The following is a 24,241-nucleotide window of genomic DNA, read 5'->3' as shown; positions in this document are numbered from 1 at the left end:
CAAATCCGTCTGCTGCAGACCTTCCCCAAGGAGTGCTTGTACTAGTTGTTGCATATGGTTTGATATTTGATGGTGCTTCAGTATTAGGCAGCCTTCCGCCCTCCCATGTTCATCTGAAAAGATGTGGTCTCCCTGCAGTTGTTGTCCCCAGATGAGAGTTCCCTTGTGCTGCCTCAGTTGAATCTCCTTTACTTGACAGAGATGTGCCTGAGCAGCGGCCCTCACCAGCCCTATCCCAAATCATACTTATTTTGCATAGGAGATACCATGGTCATGAAGATTGTTCTCCCAGGGTGAGGTTCATTCATTGCATTCTGGGTATGCTGACCCCTGTGATTTTCCCAAATGTGGGAAACTCGACTGCATTATTTGTGGTAGTGGGGGACTGTGTTTGTGCTTTCCTCTGGTCAGCTCTGGTAAAAGTCAGATTTCTTTGTCTCAGATCTTCCTCTAGCCTTGTTCTTCTTTCGAGAGTTCCCTTGTGCTGCCTCAGTTGGATCTCTTTCACTTGACAGGGGGGTGCCCGAACAGCGACCCTCCCCAGCTCTAGCCCAACTCCTACTTACCTGCCAGGTGAGATACTATGATCATGAAGGTGCTTCTCCCAGGGCAAGGCTCACCCATTGCACTCTGGGTGTGCTGCCCCTGCGATTTCCCCAAATGTGGGAAACTTGACTGCATAATTTGTGTTTCCCCTGGTCGGCTCTCGTATAATTCAGATCTCTTTGTCTCAGGTCTCTCTCCAGCCTAGTTTGCTGTCTGTTTCCACTTCTCTTTTCTTCAACCGCTCCCTTCTATACCCTTGTGCACTATCCTGACTTCTCCTCCCGTCTGCTTACTTTGTGCCTTCCAACGCACAATGCGAACAACAGGTGGTGCTGCAGGGCCCACACCCTTTTACTTGCCTTACAGAACAGCTCTGGAGCTGTTACAGTGCCCAGCTGCTGCAAGAAATCAGCTTGAATGCTTCAGGGGATGGGGCATGGCCAACATGAGCCCCACACCAAAGGAGGGTGGGGGTGTTTAATGCGAACTAGGGGTCATCCAAGCACTGCAAAAGGCCGCCATGCCCTGCATGCCCCTTTTCTCTTTTCATATGCAGATGAGGGTTCCAGTCAACTTTGACCCACTGCTTGGATGACATCACCGTATGCAAATCCGTCTTCTGCAGAACTTCCCCCAGGAATGCTTGCACTAGTTGTTGCATTTGGTTTGTTGTTTGGGGGTGCTTCAGTATTAGGCAGCCTTCCGCCCTCCCATGTTCATCTGAAAAGATGTGGTCTCCCTGCAGTTGTTGTCCCCAGATGAGAGTTCCCTTGTGCTGCCTCAGTTGAATCTCCTTTACTTGACAGATATGTGCCTGAGCAGCGGCCCTCACCAGCCCTATCCCAAATCATACTTATTTTGCATAGGAGATACCATGGTCATGAAGATTGTTCTCCCAGGGTGAGGTTCATTCATTGCATTCTGGGTATGCTGACCCCTGTGATTTTCCCAAATGTGGGAAACTCGACTGCATTATTTGTGGTAGTGGGGGACTGTGTTTGTGCTTTCCTCTGGTCAGCTCTGGTAAAAGTCAGATTTCTTTGTCTCAGATCTTCCTCTAGCCTTGTTCTTCTTTCGAGAGTTCCCTTGTGCTGCCTCAGTTGGATCTCTTTCACTTGACAGGGGGGTGCCCGAACAGCGACCCTCCCCAGCTCTAGCCCAACTCCTACTTACCTGCCAGGTGAGATACTATGATCATGAAGGTGCTTCTCCCAGGGCAAGGCTCACCCATTGCACTCTGGGTGTGCTGCCCCTGCGATTTCCCCAAATGTGGGAAACTTGACTGCATAATTTGTGTTTCCCCTGGTCGGCTCTCGTATAATTCAGATCTATTTGTCTCAGGTCTCTCTCCAGCCTAGTTTGCTGTCTGTTTCCACTTCTCTTTTCTTCAACCGCTCCCTTCTATACCCTTGTGCACTATCCTGACTTCTCCTCCCGTCTGCTTACTTTGTGCCTTCCAATGCACAATGCAAACTACAGGTAGTGCTGCAGGGCCCACACCCTTTTACTTGCCTTACAGAGCAGCTCTGGAGCTGTTACAGTGCCCAGCTGCTGCAAGAAATCAGCTTGAATGCTTCAGGGGATGGGGCATGGCCAACATGAGCCCCACACCAAAGGAGGGTGGAGGTGTTTAATGCGAACTAGGGGTCATCCAAGCACCGCAAAAGGCCGCCATGCCCTGCACGCCCCTTTTCTCTTTTCATATGCAGATGAGGGTTGAAGCCAACTTTGACCCACTGCTTGGATGACATCACCGTATGCAAATCCGTCTTCTGCAGAACTTCCCCCAGGAATGCTTGCACTAGTTGTTGCATTTGGTTTGTTGTTTGGGGGTGCTTCAGTATTAGGCAGCCTTCTGCCCTCCCATGTTCATCTGAAAATATGTGTTCTCCCTGCAGTTGTTGTCCCCAGATGAGAGTTCCCTTGTGCTGCCTCAGTTGAATCTCCTTTACTTGACAGAGATGTGCATGAGCAGCGGCCCTCCCCAGCCCTATTCCAAATCATACTTATTTTGCATAGGAGATACCATGGTCATGAAGATTGTTCTCCCAGGGTGAGGTTCATTCATTGCATTTTGGGTATGCTGACCCCTGTGATTTCCCCAAATGTGGGAAACTTGACTGCATTATTTGTGGTAGTGGGGGACTGTGTTTGTGCTTTCCTCTGGTCAGCTCTGGTAAAAGTCAGATTTCTTTGTCTCAGATTTTCCTCTAGCCTTGTTCTTCTTTCGAGAGTTCCATTGTGCTGCCTCAGTTGGATCTCCTTCACTTGACAGGGGGGTACCCGAGCAGCGACCCTCCCCAGCTCTAGCCCAACTCCTACTTACCTGCCAGGTGAGATACTATGATCATGAAGGTGCTTCTCCCAGGGCAAGGCTCACCCATTGCACTCTGGGTGTGCTGCCCCTGCGATTTCCCCAAATGTGGGAAACTTGACTGCATAATTTGTGTTTCCCCTGGTCGGCTCTCGTATAATTCAGATCTATTTGTCTCAGGTCTCTCTCCAGCCTAGTTTGCTGTCTGTTTCCACTTCTCTTTTCTTCAGCCGCTCCCTTCTATACCCTTGTGCACTATCCTGACTTCTCCTCCCGTCTGCTTACTTTGTGCCTTCCAATGCACAATGCAAACTACAGGTAGTGCTGCAGGGCCCACACCCTTTTACTTGCCTTACAGAGCAGCTCTGGAGCTGTTACAGTGCCCAGCTGCTGCAAGAAATCAGCTTGAATGCTTCAGGGGATGGGGCATGGCCAACATGAGCCCCACACCAAAGGAGGGGGGAGGTGTTTAATGCGAACTAGGGGTCATCCAAGCACTGCGAAAGGCCGCCATGCCCTGCATGCCCCTTTTCTCTTTTCATATGCAGATGAGGGTTCCAGTCAACTTTGGCCCACTGCTTGGATAACATCACCGTATGCAAATCCGTCTGCTGCAGACCTTCCCCCAGGAGTGCTTGTACTAGTTGTTGCATATGGTTTGATATTTGATGGTGCTTCAGTATTAGGCAGCCTTCCGCCCTCCCATGTTCATCTGAAAAGATGTGGTCTCCCTGCAGTTGTTGTCCCCAGATGAGAGTTCACTTGTGCTGCCTCAGTTGAATCTCCTTTACTTGACAGAGATGTGCCTGAGCAGCTGCCCTCACCAGCCCTATCCCAAATCATACTTATTTTGCATAGGAGATACCATGGTCATGAAGATTGTTCTCCCAGGGTGAGGTTCATTCATTGCATTCTGGGTATGCTGACCCCTGTGATTTTCCCAAATGTGGGAAACTCGACTGCATTATTTGTGGTAGTGGGGGACTGTGTTTGTGCTTTCCTCTGGTCAGCTCTGGTAAAAGTCAGATTTCTTTGTCTCAGATCTTCCTCTAGCCTTGTTCTTCTTTCGAGAGTTCCCTGGTGCTGCCTCAGTTGGATCTCCTTCACTTCACAGGGGGGAACCCGAGCAGCGACCCTCCCCAGCTCTAGCCCAACTCCTACTTACCTGCCAGGTGAGATACTATGATCATGAAGGTGCTTCTCCCAGGGCAAGGCTCAACCATTGCACTCTGGGTGTGCTGCTCCTGCGATTTCCCCAAATGTGGGAAACTTGACTGCATAATTTGTGTTTCCCCTCGTCGGCTCTCGTATAATTCAGATCTCTTTGTCTCAGGTCTCTCTCCAGCCTAGTTTGCTGTCTGTTTCCACTTCTCTTTTCTTCAGCCGCTCCCTTCTATACCCTTGTGCACTATCCTGACTTCTCCTCCCGTCTGCTTACTTTGTGCCTTCCAATGCACAATGCAAACTACAGGTAGTGCTGCAGGGCCCACACCCTTTTACTTGCCTTACAGAGCAGCTCTGGAGCTGTTACAGTGCCCAGCTGCTGCAAGAAATCAGCTTGAATGCTTCAGGGGCTGGGGCATAGCCAACATGAGCCCCACACCAAAGGAGGGTGGAGGTGTTTAATGCAAACTAGGGGTCAGCCAAGCGCCGCAAAAGGCCACCATGCCCTGCACGCCCCTTTTCTCTTTTCATATGCAGACGAGGGTTGAAGCCAACTTTGACCCACTGCTTGGATGACATCACCATATGCAAATCCATCTGCGGCAGGCCTTCCCCCAGGAATGCTTGCACTAGTTGTTGCATTTGGTTTGTTGTTTGGGGGTGCTTCAGTATTAGGCAGCCTTCTGCCCTCCCATGTTCATCTGAAAATATATGTTCTCCCTGCAGTTGTTTTCCCAAGATGAGAGTTCCCTTGTGCTGCCTCAGTTGAATCTCCTTTACTTGACAGAGATGTGCATGAGCAGCGGCCCTCCCCAGCCCTATTCCAAATCATACTTATTTTGCATAGGAGATACCATGGTCATGAAGATTTTTCTCCCAGGGTGAGGTTCATTCATTGCATTTTGGGTATGCTGACCCCTGTGATTTCCCCAAATGTGGGAAACTTGACTGCATTATTTGTGGTAGTGGGAGACTGTGTTTGTGCTTTCCTCTGGTCAGCTCTGGTAAAAGTCAGATTTCTTTGTCTCAGATTTTCCTTTAGCCTTGTTCTTTTTTCGAGAGTTCCCTTGTGCTGCCTCAGTTGGATCTCCTTCACTTTACAGGGGGGTACCCGAGCAGCGACCCTCCCCAGCTCTAGCCTAACTCCTACTTACCTGCCAGGTGAGATACTATGATCATGAAGGTGCTTCTCCCAGGGCAAGGCTCACCCATTGTACTCTGGGTGTGCTGCTCCTGCGATTTCCCCAAATGTGGGAAACTTGACTGCATAATTTGTGTTTCCCCTGGTCGGCTCTCGTATAATTCAGATCTCTTTGTCTCAGGTCTCTCTCCAGCCTAGTTTGCTGTCTGTTTCCACTTCTCTTTTCTTCAGCCGCTCCCTTTTATACCCTTGTGCACTATCCTGACTTCTCCTCCCGTCTGCTTACTTTGTGCCTTCCAATGCACAATGCAAACTACAGGTAGTGCTGCAGGGCCCACACCCTTTTACTTGCCTTACAGAGCAGCTCTGGAGCTGTTACAGTGCCCAGCTGCTGCAAGAAATCAGCTTGAATGCTTCAGGGGATGGGGCATGGCCAACATGAGCCCCACACCAAAGGAGGGTGGAGGTGTTTAATGCGAACTAGGGGTCATCCAAGCACCGCAAAAGGCCGCCATGCCCTGCACGCCCCTTTTCTCTTTTCATATGCAGATGAGGGTTGAAGCCAACTTTGACCCACTGCTTGGATGACATCACCGTATGCAAATCCGTCTTCTGCAGAACTTCCCCCAGGAATGCTTGCACTAGTTGTTGCATTTGGTTTGTTGTTTGGGGGTGCTTCAGTATTAGGCAGCCTTCTGCCCTCCCATGTTCATCTGAAAATATGTGTTCTCCCTGCAGTTGTTGTCCCCAGATGAGAGTTCCCTTGTGCTGCCTCAGTTGAATCTCCTTTACTTGACAGAGATGTGCCTGAGCAGCGGCCCTCCCCAGCTCTATCCCAAATCATACTTATTTTGCATAGGAGATACCATGGTCATGAAGATTATTCTCCCAGGGTGAGGTTCATTCATTGCATTATGGGTATGCTGACCCCTGTGATTTCCCCAAATGTGGGAAACTCGACTGCTTTATTTGTGGTAGTGGGGGACTGTGTTTGTGTTTTCCTCTGGTCAGCTCTGGTAAAAGTCAGATTTCTTTGTTCAGATCTTCCTCTAGCCTTGTTCTTCTTTCGAGAGTTCCCTTGTGCTGCCTCAGTTGGATCTCCTTCACTTGACAGGGGGGTGCCCAAGCAGAGACCCTCCCCAGCTCTAGCCCAACTCCTACTTACCTGCCAGGTGAGATACTATGATCATGAAGGTGCTTCTCCCAGGGCAAGGCTCACCCATTGCACTCTGGGTGTGCTGCCCCTGCGATTTCCCCAAATGTGGGAAACTTGACTGCATAATTTGTGTTTCCCCTGGTCGGCTCTCGTGTAATTCAGATCTCTTTGTCTCAGGTCTCTCTCCAACCTAGTTTGCTGTCTGTTTCCACTTCTCTTTTCTTCAGCCGCTCCCTTCTATACCCTTGTGCACTATCCTGACTTCTCCTCCCGTCTGCTTACTTTGTGCCTTCCAATGCACAATGCAAACTACAGGTAGTGCTGCAGGGCCCACACCCTTTTACTTGCCTTACAGAGCAGCTCTGGAGATGTTACAGTGCCCAGCTGCTGCAAGAAATCAGCTTGAATGCTTCAGAGGATGGGGCATGGCCAACATGAGCCCCACACCAAAGGAGGGTGGAGGTGTTTAATGCGAACTAGGGGTCATCCAAGCACCGCAAAAGGCCGCCATGCCCTGCACGCTCCTTTTCTCTTTTCATATGCAGATGAGGGTTGAAGCCAACTTTGACCCACTGCTTGGATGACATCACCGTATGCAAATCCGTCTTCTGCAGAACTTCCCCCAGGAATGCTTGCACTAGTTGTTGCATTTGGTTTGTTGTTTGGGGGTGCTTCAGTATTATGCAGCCTTCTGCCCTCCCATGTTCATCTGAAAATATGTGTTCTCCCTGCAGTTGTTGTCCCCAGATGAGAGTTCCCTTGTGCTGCCTCAGTTGAATCTCCTTTACTTGACAGAGATGTGCATGAGCAGCGGCCCTCCCCAGCCCTATTCCAAATCATACTTATTTTGCATAGGAGATACCATGGTCATGAAGATTGTTCTCCCAGGGTGAGGTTCATTCATTGCATTTTGGGTATGCTGACCCCTGTGATTTCCCCAAATGTGGGAAACTTGACTGCATTATTTGTGGTAGTGGGGGACTGTGTTTGTGCTTTCCTCTGGTCAGCTCTGGTAAAAGTCAGATTTCTTTGTCTCAGATTTTCCTCTAGCCTTGTTCTTCTTTCGAGAGTTCCCTTGTGCTGTCTCAGTTGGATCTCCTTCAGTTTACAGGGGGGTACCCGAGCAGCGATCCTCCCCAGCTCTAGCCCAACTCCTACTTACCTGCCAGGTGAGATACTATGATCATGAAGGTGCTTCTCCCAGGGCAAGGCTCACCCATTGCACTCTAGGTGTGCTGCTCCTGCGATTTCCCCAAATGTGGGAAACTTGACTGCATAATTTGTGTTTCCCCTGGTCGGCTCTCGTATAATTCAGATCTCTTTGTCTCAGGTCTCTCTCCAGCCTAGTTTGCTGTCTGTTTCCACTTCTCTTTTCTTGAGCCGCTCCCTTCTATGCCCTTGCGCACTATCCTGACTTCTCCTCCTGTCTGCTTACTTTGTGCCTTCCAACGCACAATGCGAACTACAGGTAGTGCTGCAGGGCCCACACCCTTTTACTTGCCTTACAGAGCAGCTCTGGAGCTGTTACAGTGCCCAGCTGCTGCAAGAAATCAGCTTGAATGCTTCAGGGGCTGGGGCATAGCCAACATGAGCCCCACACCAAAGGAGGGTGGAGGTGTTTAATGCAAACTAGGGGTCAGCCAAGTGCCGCAAAAGGCCACCATGCCCTGCACGCCCCTTTTCTCTTTTCATATGCAGACGAGGGTTGAAGCCAACTTTGACCCACTGCTTGGATGACATCACCATATGCAAATCCATCTGCGGCAGGCCTTCCCCCAGGAATGCTTGCACTAGTTGTTGCATTTGGTTTGTTGTTTGGGGGTGCTTCAGTATTAGGCAGCTTTCTGCCCTCCCATGTTCATCTGAAAATATATGTTCTCCCTGCAGTTGTTGTCCCCAGATGAGAGTTCCCTTGTGCTGCCTCAGTTGAATCTCCTTTACTTGACAGAGATGTGCATGAGCAGCGGCCCTCCCCAGCCCTATTCCAAATCATACTTATTTTGCATAGGAGATACCATGGTCATGAAGATTTTTCTCCCAGGGTGAGGTTCATTCATTGCATTTTGGGTATGCTGACCCCTGTGATTTCCCCAAATGTGGGAAACTCAACTGCATTATTTGTGGTAGTGGGGGACTGTGTTTGTGTTTTCTTCTGGTCAGCTCTGGTAAAAGTCAGATTTCTTTGTTTCAGATCTTCCTCTAGCCTTGTTCTTCTTTTGAGAGTTCCCTTGTGCTGCCTCAGTTGGATCTCCTTCACTTAACAGGGGGGTGCCCGAGCAGCGACCCTCCCCAGCTCTAGCCCAACTCCTACTTACCTGCCAGGTGAGATACTATGATCATGAAGGTGCTTCTCCCAGGGCAAGGCTCACCCATTGCACTCTGGGTGTGCAGCCCCTGCGATTTCCCCAAATGTGGGAAACTTGACTGCATAATTTGTGTTTCCCCTGGTCGGCTCTCGTATAATTCAGATCTCTTTGTCTCAGATCTCTCTCCAGCCTAGTTTGCTGTCTGTTTCCACTTCTCTTTTCTTCAGCCGCTCCCTTCTATACCATTGTGCACTATCCTGACTTCTCCTCCCGTCTGCTTACTTTGTGCCTTCCAATGCACAATGCAAACTACAGGTAGTGCTGCAGGGCCCACACCCTTTTACTTGCCTTACAGAGCAGCTCTGGAGCTGTTACAGTGCCCAGCTGCTGCAAGAAATCTGCTTGAATGCTTCAGGGGATGGGACATGGCCAACATGAGCCCCACACCAAAGGAGGGTGGAGCAGAAGGCTGACTAATACTGAAGCACCCCCAAACAACAAACCAAATGCAACAACTAGTGCAAGCATTCCTGGGGGAAGGCCTGCCGCAGATGGATTTGCATATGGTGATGTCATCCAAGCAGTGGGTCAAAGTTGGCTTCAACCCTCGTCTGCATATGAAAACAGAAAAGGGGCGTGCAGGGCATGGTGGCCTTTTGCGGCGCTTGACCGACCCCTAGTTTGCATTAAACACCTCCACCCTCCTTCGGTGTGGGGCTCATGTTGGCTATGCCCCAGCCCCTGAAGCATTCAAGCTGATTTCTTGCAGCAGCTGGGCACTGTAACAGCTCCAGAGCTGCTCTGTAAGGCAAGTAAAAGGGTGTGGGCCCTGCAGCACTACCTGTAGTTTGCATTGTGCATTGGAAGGCACAAAGTAAGCAGACGGGAGGAGAAGTCAGGATAGTGCACAAGGGTATAGAAGGGAGCGGCTGAAGAAAAGAGAAGTGGAAACAGACAGCAAACTAGGCTGGAGAGAGACAAAGAGATCTGAATTATACGAGAGCCGACCAGGGGAAACACAAATTATGCAGTCAAGTTTCCCACATTTGGGGAAATCGCAGGAGCAGCACACCCAGAGTGCAATGGGTGAGCCTTGCCCTGGGAGAAGCACCTTCATGATCATAGTATCTCACCTGGCAGGTAAGTAGGAGTTGGGCTAGAGCTGGGGAGGGTCTCTGCTCGGGCACCCCCCTGTCAAGTGAAGGAGATCCAACTGAGGCAGCACAAGGGAACTCTCAAAAGAAGAACAAGGCTCTGAAACAAAGAAATCTGACTTTTACCAGAGCTGACCAGAGGAAAACACAAACACAGTCCCCCACTACCACAAATAATGCAGTTGAGTTTCCCACATTTGGGGAAATCACAGGGGTCAGCATACCCAAAATGCAATGAATGAACCTCACCCTGGGAGAACAATCTTCATGACCATGGTATCTCCTATGCAAAATAAGTATGATTTGGAATAGGGCTGGGGAGGGCCGCTGCTCTGGCACATCTCTGTCAAGTAAAGGAGATTCAACTGAGGCAGCACAAGGGAACTCTCATCTGGGGACAACAACTGCAGGGAGAACACATATTTTCAGATGAACATGGGAGGGCAGAAGGCTGCCTAATACTGAAGCACCCCCAAACAACAAACCAAATGCAACAACTAGTGCAAGCATTCCTGGGGGAAGTTCTGCAGAAGACGGATTTGCATACGGTGATGTCATCCAAGCAGTGGGTCAAAGTTGGCTTCAACCCTCATCTGCATATGAAAAGAGAAAAGGGGCGTGCAGGGCATGGCGGCCTTTTGCGGTGCTTGGATGACCCCTAGTTCGCATTAAACACCTCCACCCTCCTTTGGTGTGGGGCTCATGTTGGCCATGCCCCATCCCCTGAAGCATTCAAGCAGATTTCTTGCAGCAGCTGGGCACTGTAACAGCTCCAGAGCTGCTCTGTAAGGCAAGTAAAAGGGTGTGGGCCCTGCAGCACTACCTGTAGTTTGCATTGTGCATTGGAAGGCACAAAGTAAGCAGACGGGAGGAGAAGTCAGGATAGTGCACAAGGGTATAGAAGGGAGCGGCTGAAGAAAAGAGAAGTGGAAACAGACAGCAAACTAGGCTGGAGAGAGACCTGAGACAAAGAGATCTGAATTATACGAGAGCCGACCAGGGGAAACACAAATTATGCAGTCAAGTTTCCCACATTTGGGGAAATCGCAGGGGCAGCACACCCAGAGTGCAATGGGTGAGCCTTGCCCTGGGAGAAGCACCTTCATGATCATAGTATCTCACCTGGCAGGTAAGTAGGAGTTGGGCTAGAGCTGGGGAGGGTCTCTGCTCGGGCACCCCCCTGTCAAGTGAAGGAGATCCAACTGAGGCAGCACAAGGGAACTCTCAAAAGAAGAACAAGGCTCTGAAACAAAGAAATCTGACTTTTACCAGAGCTGACCAGAGGAAAACACAAACACAGTCCCCCACTACCACAAATAAAGCAGTCGAGTTTCCCACATTTGGGGAAATCACAGGGGTCAGCATACCCAGAATGCAATGAATGAACCTCACCCTGGGAGAATAATCTTCATGACCATGGTATCTCCTATGCAAAATAAGTATGATTTGGGATAGAGCTGGGGAGGGCCGCTGCTCAGGCACATCTCTGTCAAGTTAAGGAGATTCAACTGAGGCAGCACAAGGGAACTCTCATCTAGGGACAACAACTGCAGGGAGAACACATATTTTCAGATGAACATGGGAGGGCAGACGGCTGCCTAATACTGAAGCACCCCCAAACAACAAACCAAATGCAACAACTAGTGCAAGCATTCCTGGGGGAAGGCCTGCCGCAGATGGATTTGCATATGGTGATGTCATCCAAGCAGTGGGTCAAAGTTGGCTTCAACCCTCGTCTGCATATGAAAACAGAAAAGGGGCGTGCAGGGCATGGTGGCCTTTTGCTGCGCTTGTCTGACCCCTAGTTTGCATTAAACACCTCCACCCTTCTTCGGTGTGGGGCTCATGTTGGCTATGCCCCAGCCCCTGAAGCATTCAAGCTGATTTCTTGCAGCAGCTTGGCACTGCAACAGCTCCAGAGCTGCTCTGTAAGGCAAGTAAAAGGGTGTGGGCCCTGCAGCACTACCTGTAGTTTGCATTGTGCATTGGAAGGCACAAAGTAAGCAGACGGGAGGAGAAGTCAGGATAGTGCACAAGGGTATAGAAGGGAGCGGCTGAAGAAAAGAGAAGTGGAAACAGACAGCAAACTAGGCTGGAGAGAGACCTGAGACAAAGAGATCTGAATTATACGAGAGCCGACCAGGGGAAACACAAATTATGCAGTCAAGTTTCCCACATTTGGGGAAATCGCAGGAGCAGCACACCCAGAGTACAATGGGTGAGCCTTGCCCTGGGAGAAGCACCTTCATGATCATAGTATCTCACCTGGCAGGTAAGTAGGAGTTGGGCTAGAGCTGGGGAGGGTCGCTGCTCGGGTACCCCCCTGTAAAGTGAAGGAGATCCAACTGAGGCAGCACAAGGGAACTCTCGAAAGAAGAACAAGGCTAAAGGAAAATCTGAGACAAAGAAATCTGACTTTTACCAGAGCTGACCAGAGGAAAGCACAAACACAGTCTCCCACTACCACAAATAATGCAGTCAAGTTTCCCACATTTGGGGAAATCACAGGGGTCAGCATACCCAAAATGCAATGAATGAACCTCACCCTGGGAGAAAAATCTTCATGACCATGGTATCTCCTATGCAAAATAAGTATGATTTGGAATAGGGCTGGGGAGGGCCGCTGCTCATGCACATCTCTGTCAAGTAAAGGAGATTCAACTGAGGCAGCACAAGGGAACTCTCATCTTGGGACAACAACTGCAGGGAGAACATATATTTTCAGATGAACATGGGAGGGCAGAAGGCTGCCTAATACTGAAGCACCCCCAAACAACAAACCAAATGCAACAACTAGTGCAAGCATTCCTGGGGGAAGGCCTGCCGCAGATGGATTTGCATATGGTGATGTCATCCAAGCAGTGGGTCAAAGTTGGCTTCAACCCTCGTCTGCATATGAAAAGAGAAAAGGGGCGTGCAGGGCATGGCGGCCTTTTGCAGCGCTTGGATGACCCCTAGTTTGCATTACACACCTCCTCCCTCCTTCGGTGTGGGGCTCATGTTGGCTATGCCCCAGCCCCTGAAGCATTCAAGCTGATTTCTTGCAGCAGCTGGGCACTGTAACAGCTCCAGAGCTGCTCTGTAAGGCAAGTAAAAGGGTCTGGGCCCTGCAGCACTACCTGTAGATCGCATTGTGCGTTGGAAGGCACAAAGTAAGCAGACAGGAGGAGAAGTCAGGATAGTGCGCAAGGGCATAGAAGGGAGCGGCTCAAGAAAAGAGAAGAGGAAACAGACAGCAAACTAGGCTGGAGAGAGACCTGAGACAAAGAGATCTGAATTATACGAGAGCCGACCAGGGGAAACACAAATTATGCAGTCAAGTTTCCCACATTTGGGGAAATCGCAGGGGCAGCACACCCAGAGTGCAATGGGTGAGCCTTGCCCTGGGAGAAGCACCTTCATGATCATAGTATCTCACCTGGCAGGTAAGTAGGAGTTGGGCTAGAGCTGGGGAGGGTCGCTGTTCGGGCACCCCCCTGTCAAGTGAAAGAGATCCAACTGAGGCAGCACAAGGGAACTCTCGAAAGAAGAACAAGGCTAGAGGAAGATCTGAGACAAAGAAATCTGACTTTTTCCAGAGCTGACCAGAGGAAAGCACAAACACAGTCCCCCACTACCACAAATAATGCAGTCGAGTTTCCCACATTTGGGGAAATCACAGGGGTCAGCATACCCAGAATGCAATGAATGAACCTCACCTTGGGAGAACAATCTTCATGACCATGGTATCGCCTATGCAAAATAAGTATGATTTGGGATAGGGCTGGGGAGGGCCGCTGCTCAGGCACATCTCTGTCAAGTAAAGGAGATTCAACTGAGGCAGCACAAGGGAACTCTCATCTGGGGACAACAACTGCAGGGAGAACACATATTTTCAGATGAACATGTGAGGGCAGAAGGCTGCCTAATACTGAAGCACCCCCAAACAACAAACCAAATGCAACAACTAGTGCAAGCATTCCTGGGGGAAGGCCTGCAGCAGATGGATTTGCATATGGTGATGTCATCCAAGCAGTGGGTCAAAGTTGGCTTCAACCCTCGTCTGCATATGAAAAGAGAAAAGGGGCGTGCAGGGCATGGCGGCCTTTTGCAGCGCTTGGATGACCCCTAGTTCGCATTACACACCTCCACCCTCCTTCGGTGTGGGGCTCATGTTGGCTATGCCCCAGCCCCTGAAGCATTCAAGCTGATTTCTTGCAGCAGCTGGGCACTGTAACTGCTCCAGAGCTACTCTGTAAGGCAAGTAAAAGGGTGTGGGCCCTGCAGCACTACCTGTAGTTCGCATTGTGCGTTGGAAGGCACGAAGTAAGCAGACGGGAGAAGTCAGGATAGTGCGCAAGGGCATAGAAGGGAGCGGCTCAAGAAAAGAGAAGTGGAAACAGACAGCAAACTAGGCTGGAGAGAGACCTGAGACAAAGAGATCTGAATTATACGAGAGCCGACGAGGGGAAACACAAATTATGCAGTCACGTTTCCCACATTTGGGGAAATCGCAGGAGCAGCACACCCAGAGTGCAATGGTTGAGCCTTGCCCTGGGAGAAGCACCTTCATGATCATAGTATCTCACCTGGCAGGTAAGTAGGAGTTGGGCTAGAGCTGGGGAGGGTCGCTGCTCGGGTTCCCCCCTGTGAAGTGAAGGAGATCCAACTGAGGCAGCACCAGGGAACTCTCGAAAGAAGAACAAGGCTAGAGGAAGATCTGAGACAAAGAAATCTGACTTTTACCAGAGCTGACCAGAGGAAAGCACAAACACAGTCTCCCACTACCACAAATAATGCAGTCAAGTTTCCCACATTTGGGGAAATCACAGGGGTCAGCATACCCAAAATGCAATGAATGAACCTCACCCTGGGAGAAAAATCTTCATGACCATGGTATCTCCTATGCAAAATAAGTATGATTTGGAATAGGGCTGGGGAGGGCCGCTGCTCATGCACATCTCTGTCAAGTAAAGGAGATTCAACTGAGGCAGCACAAGGGAACTCTCATCTTGGGACAACAACTGCAGGGAGAACATATATTTTCAGATGAACATGGGAGGGCAGAGGACTGCCTAATACTGAAGCACCCCCAAACAACAAACCAAATGCAACAACTAGTGCAAGCATTCCTGGGGGAAGGCCTGCCGCAGATGGATTTGCATATGGTGATGTCATCCAAGCAGTGGGTCAAAGTTGGCTTCAACCCTCGTCTGCATATGAAAAGAGAAAAGGGGCGTGCAGGGCATGGTGGCCTTTTGCGGCGCTTGGCTGACCCCTAGTTTGCATTAAACACCTCCACCCTCCTTTGGTGTGGGGCTCATGTTGGCTATGCCCCAGCCCCTGAAGCATTCAAGCTGATTTCTTGCAGCAGCTGGGCACTGTAACAGCTCCAGAGCTGCTCTGTAAGGCAAGTAAAAGGGTGTGGGCCCTGCAGCACTACCTGTAGTTCGCATTGTGCGTTGGAAGGCACAAAGTAAGCAGACAGGAGGAGAAGTCAGGATAGTGCGCAAGGGCATAGAAGTAAGCGGCTCAAGAAAAGAGAAGTGGAAACAGACAGCAAACTAGGCTGGAGAGAGATCTGAGACAAAGAGATCTGAATTATACGAGAGCCGACCAGGGGAAACACAAATTATACAGTCAAGTTTCCCACATTTGGGGAAATCGCAGGAGCAGCACACCCAGAGTGCAATGGGTTAGCCTTGCCCTGGGAGAAGCACCTTCATGATCATAGTATCTCACCTGGCAGGTAAGTAGGAGTTGGGCTAGAGCTGGGGAGGGTCGCTGCTAGGGTACCCCCCTGTAAAGTGAAGGAGATCCAATTAAGGCAGCACAAGGGAACTCTCGAAAGAAGAACAAGGCTAGAGGAAAATCTGAGACAAAGAAATCTGACTTTTACCAGAGCTGACCAGAGGAAAGCACAAACACAGTCCCCCACTACCACAAATAATGCAGTTGAGTTTCCCACATTTGGGGAAATCACAGGGGTCAGCATACCCAAAATGCAATGAATGAACCTCACCCTGGGAGAAAAATCTTCATGACCATGGTATCTCCTATGCAAAATAAGTATGATTTGGAATAGGGCTGGGGAGGGCCGCTGCTCATGCACATCTCTGTCAAGTAAAGGAGATTTAACTGAGGCAGCACAAGGGAACTCTCATCTGGGGACAACAACTGCAGGGAGAACACATATTTTCAGATGAACATGGGAGGGCAGAAGGCTGCCTAATACTGAAGCACCCCCAAACAACAAACCAAATGCAACAACTAGTGCAAGCATTCCTGGGGGAAGTTCTGCAGAAGACGGATTTGCATACGGTGATGTCATCCAAGCAGTGGGTCAAAGTTGGCTTCAACCCTCATCTGCATATGAAAAGAGAAAAGGGGCGTGCAGGGCATGGCGGCCTTTTGCGGTGCTTGGATGACCCCTAGTTCGCATTAAACACCTCCACCCTCCTTTGGTGTGGGGCTCATGTTGGCCATGCCCCATCCCCTGGAGCATTCAAGCTGATTTCTTGCAGCAGCTGGGCACTGTAACAGCTCCAGAGCTGCTCTGTAAGGCAAGTAAAAGGGTGTGGGCCCTGCAGCACTACCTGTAGTTTGCATTGTGCATTGGAAGGCACAAAGTAAGCAGACGGGAGGAGAAGTCAGGATAGTGCACAAGGGTATAGAAGGGAGCGGCTGAAGAAAAGAGAAGTGGAAACAGACAGCAAACTAGGCTGGAGAGAGACCTGAGACAAAGAGATCTGAATTATACGAGAGCCGACTAAGGGAAACACAAATTATGCAGTCAAGTTTCCCACATTTGGGGAAATCGCAGGGGCAGCACACCCAGAGTGCAATGGGTGAGCCTTGCCCTGGGAGAAGCACCTTCATGATCATAGTATCTCACCTGGCAGGTAAGTAGGAGTTGGGCTAGAGCTGGGGAGGGTCGCTGTTCGGGCACCCCCCTGTCAAGTGAAAGAGATCCAACTGAGGCAGCACAAGGGAACTCTCGAAAGAAGAACAAGGCTAGAGGAAGATCTGAGACAAAGAAATCTGACTTTTTCCAGAGCTGGCCAGAGGAAAGCACAAACACAGTCCCCCACTACCACAAATAATGCAGTCGAGTTTCCCACATTTGGGGAAATCACAGGGGTCAGCATACCCAGAATGCAATGAATGAACCTCACCCTGGGAGAACAATCTTCATGACCATGGTATCGCCTATGCAAAATAAGTATGATTTGGGATAGGGCTGGGGAGGGCCGCTGCTTAGGCACATCTCTGTCAAGTAAAGGAGATTCAACTGAGGCAGCACAAGGGAACTCTCATCTGGGGACAACAACTGCAGGGAGAACACATATTTTCAGATGAACATGTGAGGGCAGAAGGCTGCCTAATACTGAAGCACCCCCAAACAACAAACCAAATGCAACAACTAGTGCAAGCATTCCTGGGGGAAGGCCTGCAGCAGATGGATTTGCATATGGTGATGTCATCCAAGCAGTGGGTCAAAGTTGGCTTCAACCCTCGTCTGCATATGAAAAGAGAAAAGGGGCGTGCAGGGCATGGCGGCCTTTTGCAGCGCTTGGATGACCCCTAGTTTGCATTACACACCTCCTCCCTCCTTCTGTGTGGGGCTCATGTTGGCTATGCCCCAGCCCCTGAAGCATTAAAGCTGATTTCTTGCAGCAGCTGGGCACTGTAACTGCTCCAGAGCTACTCTGTAAGGCAAGTAAAAGGGTGTGGGCCCTGCAGCACTACCTGTAGTTCGCATTGTGCGTTGGAAGGCACGAAGTAAGCAGACGGGAGAAGTCAGGATAGTGCGCAAGGGCATAGAAGGGAGCGGCTCAAGAAAAGAGAAGTGGAAACAGACAGCAAACTAGGCTGGAGAGAGACCTGAGACAAAGAGATCTGAATTATACGAGAGCCGACGAGGGGAAACACAAATTATGCAGTCAAGTTTCCCACATTTGGGGAAATCGCAGGAGCAGCACACCCAGAGTGCAATGGTTGAGCCTTGCCCTGGGAGAAGCACCTTCATGATCATAGTATCTCACCTGGCAGGTAAGTAGGAGTTGGGCTAGAGCTGGGGAGGGTCGCTGCTCGGGTTCCCCCCTGTGAAGTGAAGGAGATCCAACTGAAGCAGCACCAGGGAACTCTCGAAAGAAGAACAAGGCTAGAGGAAGATCTGAGACAAAGAAATCTGACTTTTACCAGAGCTGACCAGAGGAAAGCACAAACACAGTCCCCCACTACCACAAATAATGCAGTCGAGTTTCCCACATTTGGGAAAATCACTGGGGTCAGCATACCCAGAATGCAATGAATGAACCTAACCCTGGGAGAACAATCTTCATGACCATGGTATCTCCTATGCAAAATAAGTATGATTTGGGATAGGGCTGGTGAGGGCCGCTGCTCAGGCACATCTCTGTCAAGTAAAGGAGATTCAACTGAGGCAGCACAAGGGAACTCTCATCTGGGGACAACAACTGCAGGGAGACCACATCTTTTCAGATGAACATGGGAGGGCGGAAGGCTGCCTAATACTGAAGCACCATCAAATATCAAACCATGGCCCTCATTCCGAGTTGATCGCTCGCAAGGCGATTTTAGCAGAGTTACACACGCTAAGCCGCCGCCTACTGGGAGTGAATCTTAGCTTCTTAAAATTGCGACCGATGTATTCGCAATATTGCGATTACAAACTACTTAGCAGTTTCAGAGTAGCTTCAGACTTACTCTGCATCTGCGATCAGTTCAGTGCTTGTCGTTCCTGGTTTGACGTCACAAACACTCCCAGAGTTCGCCCAGACACTCCCCCGTTTCTCCGGCCACTCCTGCGTTTTTTCCGGAAACTGTAGCGTTTTTTCCCACACGCCCATAAAACGGCCTGTTTCCGCCCAGTAACACCCATTTCCTGTCAATCACATTACGATCGCCGGAGCGAAGAAAAAGCCGTGAGTAAAAATACTTTCTTCATTGTAAAATTACTTGGCGCAGTCGCAGTGCGAATATTGCGCATGCGTACTAAGCAGAATTTCACTGCGATGCGATGAAATTTACAGAGCGAACGACTCGGAATGAGGGCCCATATGCAACAACTAGTACAAGCACTCCTGGGGGAAGGTCTGCAGCAGACGGATTTGCATACGGTGATGTAAATCCAAGCAGTGGGCCAAAGTTGACTGGAACCCTCATCTGCATATGAAAAGAGAAAAGGGGCATGCAGGGCATGGCGGCCTTTTGCAGTGCTTGGATGACCCCTAGTTCGCATTAAACACCCCCACCCTCCTTTGGTGTGGGGCTCATGTTGGCCATGCCCCATCCCCTGATGCATTCAAGCTGATTTCTTGCAGCAGCTGGGCACTGTAACAGCTCCAGAGCTGTTCTGTAAGGCAAGTAAAAGTGTGTGGGCCCTGCAGCACCACCTGTTGTTCGCATTGTGCGTTGGAAGGCACAAATTAAGCAGACGGGAGGAGAAGTCAGGATAGTGTGCAAGGGCATTCTTTTCTCTTAGTCCGGGGGCAAGGCTTCCACTTCTCTTTTCTTCAGCCGCTCCCTTCTATACCCTTGTGCACTATCCTGACTTCTCCTCCCGTCTGCTTACTTTGTGCCTTCCAATGCACAATGCAAACTACAGGTAGTGCTGCAGGGCCCACACCCTTTTACTTGCCTTACAGAGCAGCTCTGGAGCTGTTACAGTGCCCAGCTGCTGCAAGAAATCAGCTTGAATGCTCCAGGGGATGGGGCATGGCCAACATGAGCCCCACACCAAAGGAGGGTGGAGGTGTTTAATGCGAACTAGGGGTCATCCAAGCACCGCAAAAGGCCGCCATGCCCTGCACGCCCCTTTTCTCTTTTCATATGCAGATGAGGGTTGAAGCCAACTTTGACCCACTGCTTGGATGACATCACCGTATGCAAATCCGTCTTCTGCAGAACTTCCCCCAGGAATGCTTGCACTAGTTGTTGCATTTGGTTTGTTGTTTGGGGGTGCTTCAGTATTAGGCAGCCTTCTGCCCTCCCATGTTCATCTGAAAATATGTGTTCTCCCTGCAGTTGTTGTCCCCAGATGAGAGTTCCCTTGTGCTGCCTCAGTTAAATCTCCTTTACTTGACAGAGATGTGCATGAGCAGCGGCCCTCCCCAGCCCTATTCCAAATCATACTTATTTTGCATAGGAGATACCATGGTCATGAAGATTTTTCTCCCAGGGTGAGGTTCATTCATTGCATTTTGGGTATGCTGACCCCTGTGATTTCCCCAAATGTGGGAAACTCAACTGCATTATTTGTGGTAGTGGGGGACTGTGTTTGTGCTTTCCTCTGGTCAGCTCTGGTAAAAGTCAGATTTCTTTGTCTCAGATTTTCCTCTAGCCTTGTTCTTCTTTCGAGAGTTCCCTTGTGCTGCCTTAATTGGATCTCCTTCACTTTACAGGGGGGTACCCTAGCAGCGACCCTCCCCAGCTCTAGCCCAACTCCTACTTACCTGCCAGGTGAGATACTATGATCATGAAGGTGCTTCTCCCAGGGCAAGGCAAACCCATTGCACTCTGGGTGTGCTGCTCCTGCGATTTCCCCAAATGTGGGAAACTTGACTGTATAATTTGTGTTTCCCCTGGTCGGCTCTCGTATAATTCAGATCTCTTTGTCTCAGATCTCTCTCCAGCCTAGTTTGCTGTCTGTTTCCACTTCTCTTTTCTTGAGCCGCTTACTTCTATGCCCTTGCGCACTATCCTGACTTCTCCTCCTGTCTGCTTACTTTGTGCCTTCCAACGCACAATGCGAACTACAGGTAGTGCTGCAGGGCCCACACCCTTTTACTTGCCTTACAGAGCAGCTCTGGAGCTGTTACAGTGCCCAGCTGCTGCAAGAAATCAGCTTGAATGCTTCAGGGGCTGGGGCATAGCCAACATGAGCCCCACACCAAAGGAGGGTGGAGGTGTTTAATGCAAACTAGGGGTCAGCCAAGCGCCGCAAAAGGCCACCATGCCCTGCACGCCCCTTTTCTCTTTTCATATGCAGACGAGGGTTGAAGCCAACTTTGACCCACTGCTTGGATGACATCACCATATGCAAATCCATCTGCGGCAGGCCTTCCCCCAGGAATGCTTGCACTAGTTGTTGCATTTGGTTTGTTGTTTGGGGGTGCTTCAGTATTAGGCAGTCCTCTGCCCTCCCATGTTCATCTGAAAATATATGTTCTCCCTGCAGTTGTTGTCCCAAGATGAGAGTTCCCTTGTGCTGCCTCAGTTGAATCTCCTTTACTTGACAGAGATGTGCATGAGCAGCGGCCCTCCCCAGCCCTATTCCAAATCATACTTATTTTGCATAGGAGATACCATGGTCATGAAGATTTTTCTCCCAGGGTGAGGTTCATTCATTGCATTTTGGGTATGCTGACCCCTGTGATTTCCCCAAATGTGGGAAACTTGACTGCATTATTTGTGGTAGTGGGAGACTGTGTTTGTGCTTTCCTCTGGTCAGCTCTGGTAAAAGTCAGATTTCTTTGTCTCAGATCTTCCTCTAGCCTTGTTCTTCTTTCGAGAGTTCCCTGGTGCTGCCTCAGTTGGATCTCCTTCACTTCACAGGGGGGAACCCGAGCAGCGACCCTCCCCAGCTCTAGCCCAACTCCTACTTACCTGCCAGGTGAGATACTATGATCATGAAGGTGCTTCTCCCAGGGCAAGGCTCAACCATTGCACTCTGGGTGTGCTGCTCCTGCGATTTCCCCAAATGTGGGAAACGTGACTGCATAATTTGTGTTTCCCCTAGTCGGCTCTCGTATAATTCAGATCTCTTTGTCTCAGGTCTCTCTCCAGCCTAGTTTGCTGTCTGTTTCCACTTCTCTTTTCTTGAGCCGCTCCCTTCTATGCCCTTGCGCACTATCCTGACTTCTCCCGTCTGCTTACTTCGTGCCTTCCAACGCACAATGCGAACTACAGGTAGTGCTGCAGGGCCCACACCCTTTTACTTGCCTTACAGAGTAGCTCTGGAGCAGTTACAGTGCCCAGCTGCTGCAAGAAATCAGCTTGAATGCTTCAGGGGCTGGGGCATAGCCAACATGAGCCCCACACCGAAGGAGGGTGGAGGTGTGTAATGCGAACTAGGGGTCATCCAAGCGCTGCAAAAGGCCGCCATGCCCTGCACGCCCCTTTTCTCTTTTCATATGCAGACGAGGGTTGAAGCCAACTTTGACCCACTGCTTGGATGACATCACCATATGCAAATCCATCTGCTGCAGGCCTTCCCCCAGGAATGCTTGCACTAGTTGTTGCATTTGGTTTGTTGTTTGGGGGTGCTTCAGTATTAGGCAGCCTTCTGCCCTCACATGTTCATCTGAAAATATGTGTTCTCCCTGCAGTTGTTGTCCCCAGATGAGAGTTCCCTTGTGCTGCCTCAGTTGAATCTCCTTTACTTGACAGAGATGTGCCTGAGCAGCGGCCCTCCCCAGCCCTATCCCAAATCATACTTATTTTGCATAGGCGATACCATGGTCATGAAGATTGTTCTCCCAAGGTGAGGTTCATTCATTGCATTCTGGGTATGCTGACCCCTGTGATTTCCCCAAATGTGGGAAACTCGACTGCATTATTTGTGGTAGTGGGGGACTGTGTTTGTGCTTTCCTCTGGTCAGCTCTGGAAAAAGTCAGATTTCTTTGTCTCAGATCTTCCTCTAGCCTTGTTCTTCTTTCGAGAGTTCCCTTGTGCTGCCTCAGTTGGATCTCTTTCACTTGACAGGGGGGTGCCCGAACAGCGACCCTCCCCAGCTCTAGCCCAACTCCTACTTACCTGCCAGGTGAGATACTATGATCATGAAGGTGCTTCTCCCAGGGCAAGGCTCACCCATTGCACTCTGGGTGTGCTGCCCCTGCGATTTCCCCAAATGTGGGAAACTTGACTGCATAATTTGTGTTTCCCCTGGTCGGCTCTCGTATAATTCAGATCTCTTTGTCTCAGGTCTCTCTCCAGCCTAGTTTGCTGTCTGTTTCCACTTCTCTTTTCTTGAGCCGCTCCCTTCTATGCCCTTGCGCACTATCCTGACTTCTCCTCCTGTCTGCTTACTTTGTGCCTTCCAACGCACAATGCGATCTACAGGTAGTGCTGCAGGGCCCAGACCCTTTTACTTGCCTTACAGAGCAGCTCTGGAGCTGTTACAGTGCCCAGCTGCTGCAAGAAATCAGCTTGAATGCTTCAGGGGCTGGGGCATAGCCAACATGAGCCCCACACCAAAGGAGGGTGGAGGTGTTTAATGCAAACTAGGGGTCAGCCAAGCGCCGCAAAAGGCCACCATGCCCTGCACGCCCCTTTTCTCTTTTCATATGCAGACGAGGGTTGAAGCCAACTTTGACCCACTGCTTGGATGACATCACCATATGCAAATCCATCTGCGGCAGGCCTTCCCCCAGGAATGCTTGCACTAGTTGTTGCATTTGGTTTGTTGTTTGGGGGTGCTTCAGTATTAGGCAGCCTTCTGCCCTCCCATGTTCATCTGAAAATATATGTTCTCCCTGCAGTTGTTGTCCCAAGATGAGAGTTCCCTTGTGCTGCCTCAGTTGAATCTCCTTTACTTGACAGAGATGTGCATGAGCAGCGGCCCTCCCCAGCCCTATTCCAAATCATACTTATTTTGCATAGGAGATACCATGGTCATGAAGATTTTTCTCCCAGGGTGAGGTTCATTCATTGCATTTTGGGTATGCTGACCCCTGTGATTTCCCCAAATGTGGGAAACTTGACTGCATTATTTGTGGTAGTGGGAGACTGTGTTTGTGCTTTCCTCTGGTCAGCTCTGGTAAAAGTCAGATTTCTTTGTCTCAGATTTTCCTTTAGCCTTGTTCTTCTTTCGAGAGTTCCCTTGTGCTGCCTCAGTTGGATCTCCTTCACTTTACAGGGGGGTACCCGAGCAGCGACCCTCCCCAGCTCTAGCCCAACTCCTACTTACCTGCCAGGTGAGATACTATGATCATGAAGGTGCTTCTCCCAGGGCAAGGCTCACCCATTGTACTCTGGGTGTGCTGCTCCTGCGATTTCCCCAAATGTGGGAAACTTGACTGCATAATTTGTGTTTCCCCTGGTCGGCTCTCGTATAATTCAGATCTCTTTGTCTCAGGTCTCTCTCCAGCCTAGTTTGCTGTCTGTTTCCACTTCTCTTTTCTTCAGCCGCTCCCTTCTATACCCTTGTGCACTATCCTGACTTCTCCTCCCGTCTGCTTACTTTGTGCCTTCCAATGCACAATGCAAACTACAGGTAGTGCTGCAGGGCCCACACCCTTTTACTTGCCTTACAGAGCAGCTCTGGAGCTGTTGCAGTGCCAAGCTGCTGCAAGAAATCAGCTTGAATGCTTCAGGGGCTGGGGCATAGCCAACATGAGCCCCACACCGAAGAAGGGTGGAGGTGTTTAATGCAAACTAGGGGTCAGACAAGCGCAGCAAAAGGCCACCATGCCCTGCACGCCCCTTTTCTGTTTTCATATGCAGACGAGGGTTGA

At 50.1% G+C, this 24,241-nt stretch overlaps 35 non-coding genes and 5 pseudogenes across 35 annotated transcripts; 24 read left to right on the top strand and 16 right to left on the bottom strand.

Annotated features, from left to right (window-relative positions):
• Positions 1–242: 242 nt before the first annotated feature.
• Positions 243–406, top strand: LOC135029109 (U1 spliceosomal RNA). The gene has a single exon (XR_010225295.1). It is a non-coding gene; the product is annotated as a U1 spliceosomal RNA (small nuclear RNA).
• Positions 407–558: 152 nt separating this feature from the next.
• Positions 559–721, top strand: LOC135028960 (U1 spliceosomal RNA). Its single transcript, XR_010225183.1, has one exon. It is a non-coding gene; the product is annotated as a U1 spliceosomal RNA (small nuclear RNA).
• A 674-nt stretch (positions 722–1,395) lies between these two features.
• Positions 1,396–1,559, top strand: LOC135029097 (U1 spliceosomal RNA). Its single transcript, XR_010225289.1, has one exon. It is a non-coding gene; the product is annotated as a U1 spliceosomal RNA (small nuclear RNA).
• A 152-nt stretch (positions 1,560–1,711) lies between these two features.
• On the top strand, positions 1,712–1,874 carry LOC135028975 (U1 spliceosomal RNA). The gene has a single exon (XR_010225198.1). It is a non-coding gene; the product is annotated as a U1 spliceosomal RNA (small nuclear RNA).
• A 674-nt stretch (positions 1,875–2,548) lies between these two features.
• On the top strand, positions 2,549–2,712 carry LOC135028829 (U1 spliceosomal RNA). The gene has a single exon (XR_010225056.1). It is a non-coding gene; the product is annotated as a U1 spliceosomal RNA (small nuclear RNA).
• A 152-nt stretch (positions 2,713–2,864) lies between these two features.
• Positions 2,865–3,027, top strand: LOC135028974 (U1 spliceosomal RNA). The gene has a single exon (XR_010225197.1). It is a non-coding gene; the product is annotated as a U1 spliceosomal RNA (small nuclear RNA).
• Positions 3,028–3,701: 674 nt separating this feature from the next.
• LOC135029086 (U1 spliceosomal RNA) lies at positions 3,702–3,865 on the top strand. Its single transcript, XR_010225280.1, has one exon. It is a non-coding gene; the product is annotated as a U1 spliceosomal RNA (small nuclear RNA).
• A 152-nt stretch (positions 3,866–4,017) lies between these two features.
• Positions 4,018–4,153, top strand: LOC135029078 (U1 spliceosomal RNA; annotated as a pseudogene).
• Positions 4,154–4,854: 701 nt separating this feature from the next.
• Positions 4,855–5,018, top strand: LOC135028918 (U1 spliceosomal RNA). Its single transcript, XR_010225143.1, has one exon. It is a non-coding gene; the product is annotated as a U1 spliceosomal RNA (small nuclear RNA).
• A 152-nt stretch (positions 5,019–5,170) lies between these two features.
• Positions 5,171–5,333, top strand: LOC135029022 (U1 spliceosomal RNA). Its single transcript, XR_010225237.1, has one exon. It is a non-coding gene; the product is annotated as a U1 spliceosomal RNA (small nuclear RNA).
• A 674-nt stretch (positions 5,334–6,007) lies between these two features.
• On the top strand, positions 6,008–6,171 carry LOC135028892 (U1 spliceosomal RNA). The gene has a single exon (XR_010225117.1). It is a non-coding gene; the product is annotated as a U1 spliceosomal RNA (small nuclear RNA).
• A 151-nt stretch (positions 6,172–6,322) lies between these two features.
• LOC135028932 (U1 spliceosomal RNA) lies at positions 6,323–6,485 on the top strand. The gene has a single exon (XR_010225157.1). It is a non-coding gene; the product is annotated as a U1 spliceosomal RNA (small nuclear RNA).
• Positions 6,486–7,159: 674 nt separating this feature from the next.
• On the top strand, positions 7,160–7,323 carry LOC135028828 (U1 spliceosomal RNA). The gene has a single exon (XR_010225055.1). It is a non-coding gene; the product is annotated as a U1 spliceosomal RNA (small nuclear RNA).
• A 152-nt stretch (positions 7,324–7,475) lies between these two features.
• On the top strand, positions 7,476–7,638 carry LOC135029101 (U1 spliceosomal RNA). Its single transcript, XR_010225292.1, has one exon. It is a non-coding gene; the product is annotated as a U1 spliceosomal RNA (small nuclear RNA).
• Positions 7,639–8,312: 674 nt separating this feature from the next.
• Positions 8,313–8,476, top strand: LOC135028866 (U1 spliceosomal RNA). Its single transcript, XR_010225093.1, has one exon. It is a non-coding gene; the product is annotated as a U1 spliceosomal RNA (small nuclear RNA).
• Positions 8,477–8,628: 152 nt separating this feature from the next.
• LOC135029014 (U1 spliceosomal RNA) lies at positions 8,629–8,791 on the top strand. The gene has a single exon (XR_010225229.1). It is a non-coding gene; the product is annotated as a U1 spliceosomal RNA (small nuclear RNA).
• An 821-nt stretch (positions 8,792–9,612) lies between these two features.
• Positions 9,613–9,775, bottom strand: LOC135028986 (U1 spliceosomal RNA). The gene has a single exon (XR_010225208.1). It is a non-coding gene; the product is annotated as a U1 spliceosomal RNA (small nuclear RNA).
• A 142-nt stretch (positions 9,776–9,917) lies between these two features.
• On the bottom strand, positions 9,918–10,081 carry LOC135028961 (U1 spliceosomal RNA). Its single transcript, XR_010225184.1, has one exon. It is a non-coding gene; the product is annotated as a U1 spliceosomal RNA (small nuclear RNA).
• A 674-nt stretch (positions 10,082–10,755) lies between these two features.
• On the bottom strand, positions 10,756–10,918 carry LOC135028959 (U1 spliceosomal RNA). Its single transcript, XR_010225182.1, has one exon. It is a non-coding gene; the product is annotated as a U1 spliceosomal RNA (small nuclear RNA).
• A 142-nt stretch (positions 10,919–11,060) lies between these two features.
• On the bottom strand, positions 11,061–11,224 carry LOC135028887 (U1 spliceosomal RNA). The gene has a single exon (XR_010225112.1). It is a non-coding gene; the product is annotated as a U1 spliceosomal RNA (small nuclear RNA).
• Positions 11,225–11,898: 674 nt separating this feature from the next.
• LOC135029021 (U1 spliceosomal RNA) lies at positions 11,899–12,061 on the bottom strand. The gene has a single exon (XR_010225236.1). It is a non-coding gene; the product is annotated as a U1 spliceosomal RNA (small nuclear RNA).
• Positions 12,062–12,213: 152 nt separating this feature from the next.
• LOC135028917 (U1 spliceosomal RNA) lies at positions 12,214–12,377 on the bottom strand. The gene has a single exon (XR_010225142.1). It is a non-coding gene; the product is annotated as a U1 spliceosomal RNA (small nuclear RNA).
• Positions 12,378–13,051: 674 nt separating this feature from the next.
• LOC135028958 (U1 spliceosomal RNA) lies at positions 13,052–13,214 on the bottom strand. Its single transcript, XR_010225181.1, has one exon. It is a non-coding gene; the product is annotated as a U1 spliceosomal RNA (small nuclear RNA).
• A 152-nt stretch (positions 13,215–13,366) lies between these two features.
• LOC135028898 (U1 spliceosomal RNA) lies at positions 13,367–13,530 on the bottom strand. Its single transcript, XR_010225123.1, has one exon. It is a non-coding gene; the product is annotated as a U1 spliceosomal RNA (small nuclear RNA).
• Positions 13,531–14,228: 698 nt separating this feature from the next.
• LOC135029116 (U1 spliceosomal RNA) lies at positions 14,229–14,364 on the bottom strand (annotated as a pseudogene).
• A 152-nt stretch (positions 14,365–14,516) lies between these two features.
• Positions 14,517–14,680, bottom strand: LOC135028915 (U1 spliceosomal RNA). Its single transcript, XR_010225140.1, has one exon. It is a non-coding gene; the product is annotated as a U1 spliceosomal RNA (small nuclear RNA).
• A 674-nt stretch (positions 14,681–15,354) lies between these two features.
• On the bottom strand, positions 15,355–15,517 carry LOC135029057 (U1 spliceosomal RNA). The gene has a single exon (XR_010225267.1). It is a non-coding gene; the product is annotated as a U1 spliceosomal RNA (small nuclear RNA).
• A 152-nt stretch (positions 15,518–15,669) lies between these two features.
• Positions 15,670–15,833, bottom strand: LOC135029194 (U1 spliceosomal RNA). The gene has a single exon (XR_010225367.1). It is a non-coding gene; the product is annotated as a U1 spliceosomal RNA (small nuclear RNA).
• Positions 15,834–16,518: 685 nt separating this feature from the next.
• On the bottom strand, positions 16,519–16,670 carry LOC135028942 (U1 spliceosomal RNA; annotated as a pseudogene).
• A 152-nt stretch (positions 16,671–16,822) lies between these two features.
• LOC135028859 (U1 spliceosomal RNA) lies at positions 16,823–16,986 on the bottom strand. Its single transcript, XR_010225086.1, has one exon. It is a non-coding gene; the product is annotated as a U1 spliceosomal RNA (small nuclear RNA).
• A 698-nt stretch (positions 16,987–17,684) lies between these two features.
• Positions 17,685–17,820, bottom strand: LOC135029077 (U1 spliceosomal RNA; annotated as a pseudogene).
• Positions 17,821–17,972: 152 nt separating this feature from the next.
• LOC135028865 (U1 spliceosomal RNA) lies at positions 17,973–18,136 on the bottom strand. The gene has a single exon (XR_010225092.1). It is a non-coding gene; the product is annotated as a U1 spliceosomal RNA (small nuclear RNA).
• Positions 18,137–19,914: 1,778 nt separating this feature from the next.
• Positions 19,915–20,078, top strand: LOC135029193 (U1 spliceosomal RNA). The gene has a single exon (XR_010225366.1). It is a non-coding gene; the product is annotated as a U1 spliceosomal RNA (small nuclear RNA).
• A 152-nt stretch (positions 20,079–20,230) lies between these two features.
• LOC135029084 (U1 spliceosomal RNA) lies at positions 20,231–20,393 on the top strand. The gene has a single exon (XR_010225279.1). It is a non-coding gene; the product is annotated as a U1 spliceosomal RNA (small nuclear RNA).
• Positions 20,394–21,067: 674 nt separating this feature from the next.
• Positions 21,068–21,231, top strand: LOC135028914 (U1 spliceosomal RNA). Its single transcript, XR_010225139.1, has one exon. It is a non-coding gene; the product is annotated as a U1 spliceosomal RNA (small nuclear RNA).
• Positions 21,232–21,383: 152 nt separating this feature from the next.
• On the top strand, positions 21,384–21,518 carry LOC135029117 (U1 spliceosomal RNA; annotated as a pseudogene).
• Positions 21,519–22,217: 699 nt separating this feature from the next.
• LOC135028897 (U1 spliceosomal RNA) lies at positions 22,218–22,381 on the top strand. Its single transcript, XR_010225122.1, has one exon. It is a non-coding gene; the product is annotated as a U1 spliceosomal RNA (small nuclear RNA).
• A 152-nt stretch (positions 22,382–22,533) lies between these two features.
• LOC135028957 (U1 spliceosomal RNA) lies at positions 22,534–22,696 on the top strand. Its single transcript, XR_010225180.1, has one exon. It is a non-coding gene; the product is annotated as a U1 spliceosomal RNA (small nuclear RNA).
• Positions 22,697–23,370: 674 nt separating this feature from the next.
• LOC135028913 (U1 spliceosomal RNA) lies at positions 23,371–23,534 on the top strand. Its single transcript, XR_010225138.1, has one exon. It is a non-coding gene; the product is annotated as a U1 spliceosomal RNA (small nuclear RNA).
• A 152-nt stretch (positions 23,535–23,686) lies between these two features.
• LOC135029020 (U1 spliceosomal RNA) lies at positions 23,687–23,849 on the top strand. Its single transcript, XR_010225235.1, has one exon. It is a non-coding gene; the product is annotated as a U1 spliceosomal RNA (small nuclear RNA).
• Positions 23,850–24,241: the final 392 nt, after the last annotated feature.

This window comes from Pseudophryne corroboree, unplaced genomic scaffold (genome assembly GCF_028390025.1).
Source record: "Pseudophryne corroboree isolate aPseCor3 unplaced genomic scaffold, aPseCor3.hap2 scaffold_481, whole genome shotgun sequence".
NCBI classification, from domain to species: Eukaryota; Metazoa; Chordata; class Amphibia; order Anura; family Myobatrachidae; genus Pseudophryne; species Pseudophryne corroboree.
This window is presented reverse-complemented; position numbering and strand designations above follow the sequence as displayed.